This window comes from Polyergus mexicanus, unplaced genomic scaffold (genome assembly GCF_030449975.1).
Source record: "Polyergus mexicanus isolate NDT 795.1 unplaced genomic scaffold, iyPolMexi1.0 SCAF_3, whole genome shotgun sequence".
Lineage (NCBI taxonomy): Eukaryota > Metazoa > Arthropoda > Insecta > Hymenoptera > Formicidae > Polyergus > Polyergus mexicanus.
Window position 1 is genome coordinate 10,773,770 of NW_027223323.1, and position 9,391 is coordinate 10,783,160.

Below are 9,391 nucleotides of genomic sequence, written 5' to 3' on the forward strand. Positions count from 1 at the left end.
ATAATAATTTTAGCTTATTTAAAATAAGATCATTTAGACAAAACTGATATTATCGTATTCGGTAGTACAAAGATTGTAAGAAAACATGTACAAATAAGACAAATAATATTTGATTTTTATTATTTTTATAATATTATATAATATAAAATTTTTATATTAAATTAAAATATATTAATATTTATATTTTGTTTTGTTTCAGGAACATTAGGAACAAGTTTTAGAAGAAGCAGAAGTAATTTGAGTGTTAATTAATATATATTCTTTAAGTTTACGTTAAAATAATTAAATAATTATAATAAATTAAAATAAATAAGTTTAAAAAATATTTAAGTTTAAAGTATATTGTAATATAAGCATTTTTTTCTTATTGTATCATTTTGTTTCTGTTTTTCATTGTATTATTTGCGTGTGTTAATATATATCCTTTAAGTTTATGTTAAAATAATTATATAATATATTCTTCAAGTTTACATTAAAATAATTAAATAATTAAATTAAAATAAAGTTTAAAAAATATTTAAGTTTAAAATATATATTGTAATATATGCCTTTTTTCTTATTGTACCATTCTGTTTCTGTTTTCCATTGTATCATTTTATTATACTGCTGTTATTTATTCATGTATATTATTTATTTAATCGTAAAAAATTAGACATATAAGAATATAATATAGACATATTATTATATAAGTTTGATTTGTTAATATATGTTATAAATATATATACATATTTGATTAAATAATTATATTAATATATAAATATTATATATGTAATAATTTAAATTTAAATAAAGATAATGATGATAACGATGATCATAATGATGACGATGATGATGATAATAATGACGATGATGATGATGATAATGATGGTGTTGATGATGATAATGATGATGATAATGATGATGATGATGATAATGACAATAATAATGGTAATAATGAATAATAATGATGCTTGTAATGATAATAACAATAATAATAAATATTATTATTTAAAACAATAAATTTATAATAATTAATTAAATAAAATCATTATTTTATATTTAATAATATTATTTGGTGTTAATTATTATATTTAATAATTATATAATTATCTATACACACATATATATATATATATATATATATATATATATATATACATACATATATATTTATATATTTTAATATTTTAAAAGTTATATATTTTTAAATATTTTGAAACTTACCCATCTATATTTTTATAAAATGCCGAGACGTAAAATAGAACGAAATTTAGAGGAAGAAGAAAAATTTAAACAACGTCGTGAAAAAAAGGCTGACAATCAACGTCAGCGTCGACAAGCTAGGAAAATAGTAGTAAATAATAGTAATAGTTTACAAAACAAAATTAATCAAGGATATAATATTATTGATCTTGCAAGTGTTAGTGAAATACATGATAATCATGTAACAACAAATGCTACTTCGTTACATCAAAAACATGCAGAATATCAATCTCAATATCGATTACGAAAAAAAGGACAGCCACAATTAAATATAAATGATATAACAATAATGGATGATATAGAAGAATATTATATTGGGTCTATGGATGTATATTGTGTTCATTGTAATGCAAGACATTTCGCTGCTGAAAAAGTGTCTAATAAAGGAAATTCATTTCATGATTGTTGTAATTATGGTGCAGTATATCTTCAACCATTACTTAAATTTCCTCAATTTCTTCATTCTTTATTCGATGGAACTCACGAAAAATCTAATAATTTTTTTCAACATATTCGTAGTTATTGATGATTGCATAAGTTCGTGCCCGATTTTCATAGATGGCATTAAGTTACTGCATGGCGGAGTTCTATTGTTTTCGTGTGGTAATTGTTGCTTACACCGAATAAATGACGTTGTCTTATGTCAATTTAGTGTCAGATATTGTTCAGATAAGTCCATTTGTGCATAAGAGAAATCATTAAAAATGGAGAACGAAAAGGTGCATTTGCGGCATGTAATGCTATATGAATTTCGGAAAGGCGTGAGTGTTGGGATTGCACAAAAAAATATTCAAAGCGTTTATTTGGACCGCGCTCCTGCTCTCCGAACAGTCAAAAAGTGGTTTGGCAGATTTCGAAATGATGATTTCAACATGGAGGATCAACCCCGCTCTGAACGGCCTTCTGGCATTGATGATGACATTGTGCATACCTTAGTGGAAAGAAACCCAAGGATTAAAACTGAGGATATTGCTGAGAGGCTGAACATCGATAATTCAACCGCTTTTCGTCATTTAAAAAAGCTTGGATACATTTCCAAGCTTGATACGTGGGTGCCACATCTCCTGACTGAAAGGAATAACTGAAAGGAAAACTGCAAGAGTTGCAATGGGAAATTCTGCAGCATCCGCCATATTCTCCAGATATTGCGCCTTCAGATTTTTATCTGTTCCGGTCTTTGCAGAATAGTTTAAATGGCAAGAATCTCAATTCTGAGGAAGCTGTCGAAAACTACCTTACAAACTTTTTTCAAGAAAAACCAAGTTCTTTCTTCAAAAATGGAATCGACAAGCTTATAGATCGTTGGAAAACTATTGTAGAAAAGAATGGAGACTATATAATTGATTAATAAAAGTGTTATCTCTAAAATATAGTCTATTGAAGTTTATATTTAAATCGGGCACGAACTTATGCAATCATCCAAGTTCCTCTATGAGAGAAGAAGTTCTGTGTAAATTTTCTATATACATAAAACAATATGTATATAGAAATGTTTATTAATATAGAAATTTATATAGAAATGTTTATTAATTTACACAGAACTTCTTTTATCATGTACCTGAAAAAAATATTGTCCATTAAAATAAATATTATATATATTACATATTTTCTTTTCTTCTTTTTATACAAAAAGTTTTATATATTAGAAACACAATTTCGATTTTAACAGTTAAATAAATAATTTATAAACTAAAAAAAGTGAAATAAAAGAATAAAAATTGTACAAATTTAAAGAAAGACACATATACTATATTTTTTAATACAATAATTAGGATTTTGTAAACAACTTCTGTCTGAAACATTTTTCCATATCTTTCATATTTTTCAAGATATTTGTCTGGGGCGATAAAAATGATACACCTTACATATATATATATATATATATATATGTCAAGCGTATACTTTGAGACCACTTCGATTTTAGTTATAAATGTGTGTAATACAACCTCAATAACATATCCCAATTTATAAAATTATTTATAAGTCAATAATTTTAAAATTATATAGGTTTCTTATATACAATGCATACTTTGAGGACTGAAATATATATATAATAAGCAATACTTCGGAGACAGTCCCAAAATTATGCGATTTACATATATGACGGAAAATTTTATCCTGTCCTCAAAACATGCGTTTAAATTTGAGGTCTTTCTTATATTAACAGTATACTTTCAGAATTAATATATATATATAATGAACAGATACTTCGGAGACAGTTCCCAAAATATGCGATTCTCCTATGTGATAGAAATTTTTATTCTATTCACAAAATATATATTTAAATTTAAAGTCTTCTTTATATTAATTTCTTACTTTGAGAAAATACGTATATAAATTTCTATTTTATATAGGAATTGCATAATTTGGGACTTGTCTCCAAAGTATCCGTTTATTATTGTATATACATTTGTCCTTAAAGTATGCGGTAAATATATGAAAGATCTTATATATGTAGAATATCTCATAAAATCCATAAAATAATTTATTAGTGTATTCTAGACGTAAAAATAGAGTAAAAAATTCTAATACAAAAATGTTGAGGCTGCAATAATTTTTGAGTTATAATTGATCAAAGTTTGCCAATGATACCGCAAAGAACTCGCGCGGTCAGGCTTGTAACTATGCATACATGTTTTTTTTCAAGTCAGTGTGATATTAATTTTTGCGGCACAGCTGATTTTATTTTGTTGTTTGAAAAAATCAATAACAGTTGACAGATCGGTACGCGCATGTTTAGTTATGGGTCGCACTAGTTTTATGCGATATCATTGGCAAATTTGATCGCTTATAATTCAAAAACTATTGCCTCAACATTTTTTTATTAAAATTTTTTACTTCACTTTTTAGAATGCGTTAGTAAATTATTGTACGAAAGTTGTGCGACACTCTGTATAATAAACGAATACTTTGGAAACCGTTCCCATATTATGCGATTCTTATATATGATAAACAAACGTAATAAGTTAGTTTCAGACGCAAGACAAGATTATTATACATATAATATTAATGTGGAAAATAAAATGCGAAGATTAATGGAGAATCTCAATTAACGGAGATAAAAATTGTTAGAAAATCGTCACAAATCCGCGATGGAACGACGAGTCACAGAGCTGGTGACATTGCTAAACCGCCGAAGAAATTGTGTTGTTACTAATTTCTCGTAAATTATTACAAAAACCGCAAAATAATACAGAATTACATTCAGCATTTCTATTCCGCACTTTACCCGCATTAAGAGAAGTTTCCCGCACCTTATACACACATATAAATTTTATACACATAACTTTTTATATAAATAATTTTATTATGCACACAATATTGACAATAAATTAAATGACTTTATTTATAAACAGAAAATAATAACATTAGAAAATAATGTCTTTATATAGTGTTTATATATATACAGGGTGTCCTATTTTAAACATTCGAACCGAATATCTAAAAAAACTGAGCCCGGTAGATAAAAATGTTTAAGACAAAAGTTTTATGATTTTAAGGGGAACATATAAAATAATACCTATGGTTTGACCTTAGGTGACGTTGTCAAAGTCAGGGCAAGGTTACCTTAAATTGTTTAAATAGAACAACTATATTTTTTTATAGAAATCGATTCCTCGTAATATTCTGCATAAAAAATTATAAAGGTAATATGATCAAAAAGTTAACAGTTTACGAGATATTTAATATTTTAATTTGACAAGCTTACATAAACTAATAAATATCTCGTAATATTGCATTTCTTGATGATCATACTTTAACACTTTTATGCACAAAATAATGACAGAAATTACTTGGTATAAAAAAATATATAGTTTTGTTTTTAACAAAAAATATGTAATTTGCAACTAACATTTTTTTTAAAAAAACTGTATTACATTATGTTGTTTAAAAAATGAATAACAGATCGGTACGCGTGTATGTTTAGTTATCCGCCTAAGCGCCTAAGTTCTACATATCATTGGCAAACTTTGATCACTTATAACCCAAAAATTATGGCAGACTCGACATTTTTGTATTGCAATGTTTTATTCTATTTTACCTCTACAACGCGCTAATAAATTATTTTATGGATTTTATGAGATATTCTACATATATAAGATCTTTCATATATTTACCGCATACTTTGAGGACAAATGTATATATAATAAACGGATACTTTGGAGACAGGTCCCAAATTATGCAACTCCTATATAAAATGGAAATTTATATACATGGATATATTTTTCCTCTACAACACGCTCATAAATTATTGTATGGATTTTATGAGATATTCTGCATATATAATATTTCCCATATATTTTCCGCATAGTTTAAGGACAAATGTATATAATAAACGGATACTTTAGAGACAGATCTCAAATTATATAATTCCTATACAGGGTGACCCATTTTAATGTACCACCTTCAGAAACTTTTTTATTTTTGATTGTAGAAAAAAATACTTCAGACAAAAGTTGTTTGGTTCGAAGGGGGACATAAGATGGTGTCATTGGTTTGACCTGGGATAATCTTTTGTAGGTCACATAAAGGTCACCTTGAATTTTTTAATTGGAACACCCTATATATTTTTGCATATTCTTGTAGCTTATCTCGTGAGCTTTTCAAAACACTATAACAAAATATTTTTCCTTTAAGTACTTGAGTTATAAGGCTTGAAACTGAACAATTTTTTGACATAAAATGTAAAATATCTTGAGAAACATTTAATTTTCGATAATATTACCTTAATACTTTTATGCACGGAATAATGAGATCAATCAAGTGGTGTAAAGAAAATAGTTGCTAAATTGTGGTGTAAAGAAAATAGTTGCCTTAAAAAAAAATATCTAATTTGCAACATATTTTTTTTTAGGTCAACTATGTGTTTTCTTTACACCACTTGATTGGTCTCATTATTTTGTGCATAAAAGTATTAAGGTAATATTATCGAAAATTAAATGTTTCTCAAGATATTTTACATTTTATGTCAAAAAATTGTTAACTTTCAAGCCTTATAACTCAACAAGTACTTAAAGGAAAAATATTTTGTTATAGTGTTTTGAAAAGCTCTCGAGATAAGTTACAAGAATATGCAAAAATATATAGGGTGTTCCAATTAAAAAATTCAAAGTGACCTTTATGTGACCTACAAAAGATTATCCCAGGTCAAACCAATGACACCATCTTATGTCCCCCTTCGAACCAAACAACTTTTATCTGAAGTATTTTTTTCTACAATCAAAAATAAAAGTTTCTGAAGGTGGTACATTAAAATGGGTCACCCTGTATAGGAATTATATAATTTGAGATCTGTCTCTAAAGCAGTGCTGGGATTTACTTGCACATTTTGGCCCGATTTCGTGACTCACGCCTATTGCCTCCCACTCACCGCTCGTGCGTTAGCAACGAGTCGCCAGATACACGTAACTAAGGACGCTTTGTCTCAGGAGCGTCCGTATATAAGAATGCCCAAATATAATAATAAGACAATACTTTTCTATATATAAAAGTTTTTCTTCAATATTTTATATCAATGAATTATAAAATATTGAAGAAAAACTTTTAATTATAAGAATTTTCGCGCTGTATTTAGAAAAGTATTGTCTTATTATTATATTTGGGCATTCTTACATATAAACGCTCCTGAGACGAAGCGCCGCGGTCCTTAGTTACGTGTATCTGGCGACTCGTTGCTAGCGCACGAGCGGTGAGTGGAGGGCAATAGGCGTGAGCCACGGAGTCAGGCCGAAATGTGCAAGTAAATCCCAGCACTGCTCTAAGTCTAAAGTATCCGTTTATTATATACATTTGTCCTTAAACTATGCGGAAAATATATGGGAAATATTATATATGCAGAATATCTCATAAAATCCATACAATAATTTATGAGCTTATTGTAGAGGAAAAATATATCCATGTATATAAATTTCCATTTTATATAGGAGTTGCATAATTTGGGACCTGTCTCCAAAGTATCCGTTTATTATATATACATTTGTCCTCAAAGTATGCGGTAAATATATGAAAGATCTTATATATGTAGAATATCTCATAAAATCCATAAAATAATTTATTAGCGCGTTGTAGAGGTAAAATAGAATAAAACATTGTAATACAAAAATGTTGAGTCTGCCATAATTTTTGTGTTATAAGTGATCAAAGTTTGCCAATGATATGTAGAACTTAGGCGCTTAGGTCCGTAATTACACATACACATGTGCCGATGTCATCTGTTATCCATTTTTGAAATAATTGTGATATTGATTTTTACGGCAAGGCTGATTTTATTTTATTGATTGAAAAAATCAATGACGAATCGGTAGTCTATCGGTCGTCTATATGTAGTTAGGCGCCTGAGCACGTGAGATCTACGCGATATCAGTGGTAAACTTTGATAGCTTATAACTCAAAAACTATTGCAGCCTTATTTTTGTTTAGAATTTTTTATTCTAGTTTGATTCTAGCACACGCTAATAAATTATTGTACGGAAGTTGTGATCTCTTTTGTATAATAAACGAATACTTTGGAGACAGTTCCCAAATTATGCAAAGAGGAAGTTCTTATTCTGTCTATGAATTATGCGCGTTCAAACTTGAAATCTTTTTTAAATTAACTGTATATACAAGTTTTAAACCTTGAAATAACTGTTTAAGTCTAGAAACTAGCTTGATATTAACCCATATTAAGTTAGCTCCCCCCCCCCCCCCCCACCAACGCCAAATTAAGTCAAATACATCAAATAATTTAGTGCTAATTATGTGCTAATTAGTTGCCGTAGTCCGAATTTTAAAAATACACTAGAATTTGTTGCTATTTTGTTGCTCTAAAATAACATAAAAATATTTTTAAAAAAGTATATTATTTAATTAATACCACTATATACTCAGTCTCGCCGCGCCGTACCATTCACTTGCGCGAAGTAAAAGTAAATAAAAAAATGTATTGCTCGCATGTTTTTGGTATTAAAATAATCTGTGGACGATGTACTATCGAAATATATAAGAAACTGAATTTGTTGCTCGTCTTAAAGTATTAAAAATCGATACTTTGTCGCCGCGGACCCTATACGACGCGCTCTTATATTATATAAATTAACTAAAAGAATTTGTTGCTCGCATGTTTTTGGTATTAAAATAATCTGTGGACGATGTACTATCGAAATGTATAAGAAACTGAATTTGTTGCTCGTCTTAAAGTATTAAAAATCGATACTTTGTCGCCGCGGATCCTATATGACGCGCTTTCCTAATATATAAATTAACTAAAAGAATTTGTTGCTCGCATGTTTTGGGTATTAAAATAATCTGTGGACAATATACTATCGAGATATATAAAAGTCTGAATTTGTTGCTCTTTACAGAATACATATGATTATCTTTTATCGTTCTATATCTCGAAATTTCATTTTTGTTAATTTCAAACAGTTTTGCATATATGTATATATATAAAAAGGCATAGTAGTGTCTTACGCCAATATGTAGTATATATGTTTCTTGAAAAGAGAAGCCTTTTCATGTCATCGTGCCGAAATGTTCGGCAGCGCTTTGTATTGTCTGAAAGTAGATAAAGGCACGTTTTGTTTTGACATCGGATCCGCGTCGCGCACGACTATCTCGCGTTCCTTCTTTTTTATAGATTCTTATATATTTCGATAGTACATCGTCCACAGATTATTTTAGTACGCAAAACATGCGAGCAACAAATTCTTTTAGTTAATTTATATATTAGGAAAGCACGTCATATAGGATCCGCGGCGACAAAGTATCGATTTTTAATACTTTAAGACGAGCAACAAATTCAGTTTCTTATATATTTCGATAGTATATTTTCCACAGATTATTTTAATACCAAAAACATGCGAGCAACAAATTCTTTTAGTTAATTTATATAATATAAGAGCGCGTCGTATAGGGTCCGCGGCGACAAAGTATCGATTTTTAATACTTTAAGACGAGCAACAAATTCAGTTTCTTATATATTTCGATAGTATATTGTCCACAGTTTATTTTAATACCAAAAACATGCGAGCAACAAATTCTTTTAGTTAATTTATATATTAGGAAAGCGCGTCATATAGGGTCCGCGGCGATAAAGTATCGATTTTTAATACTTTAAGACGAGCAACAAATTCAGTTTCTTAAGTACTCTGCGTTGATACCACTGCTT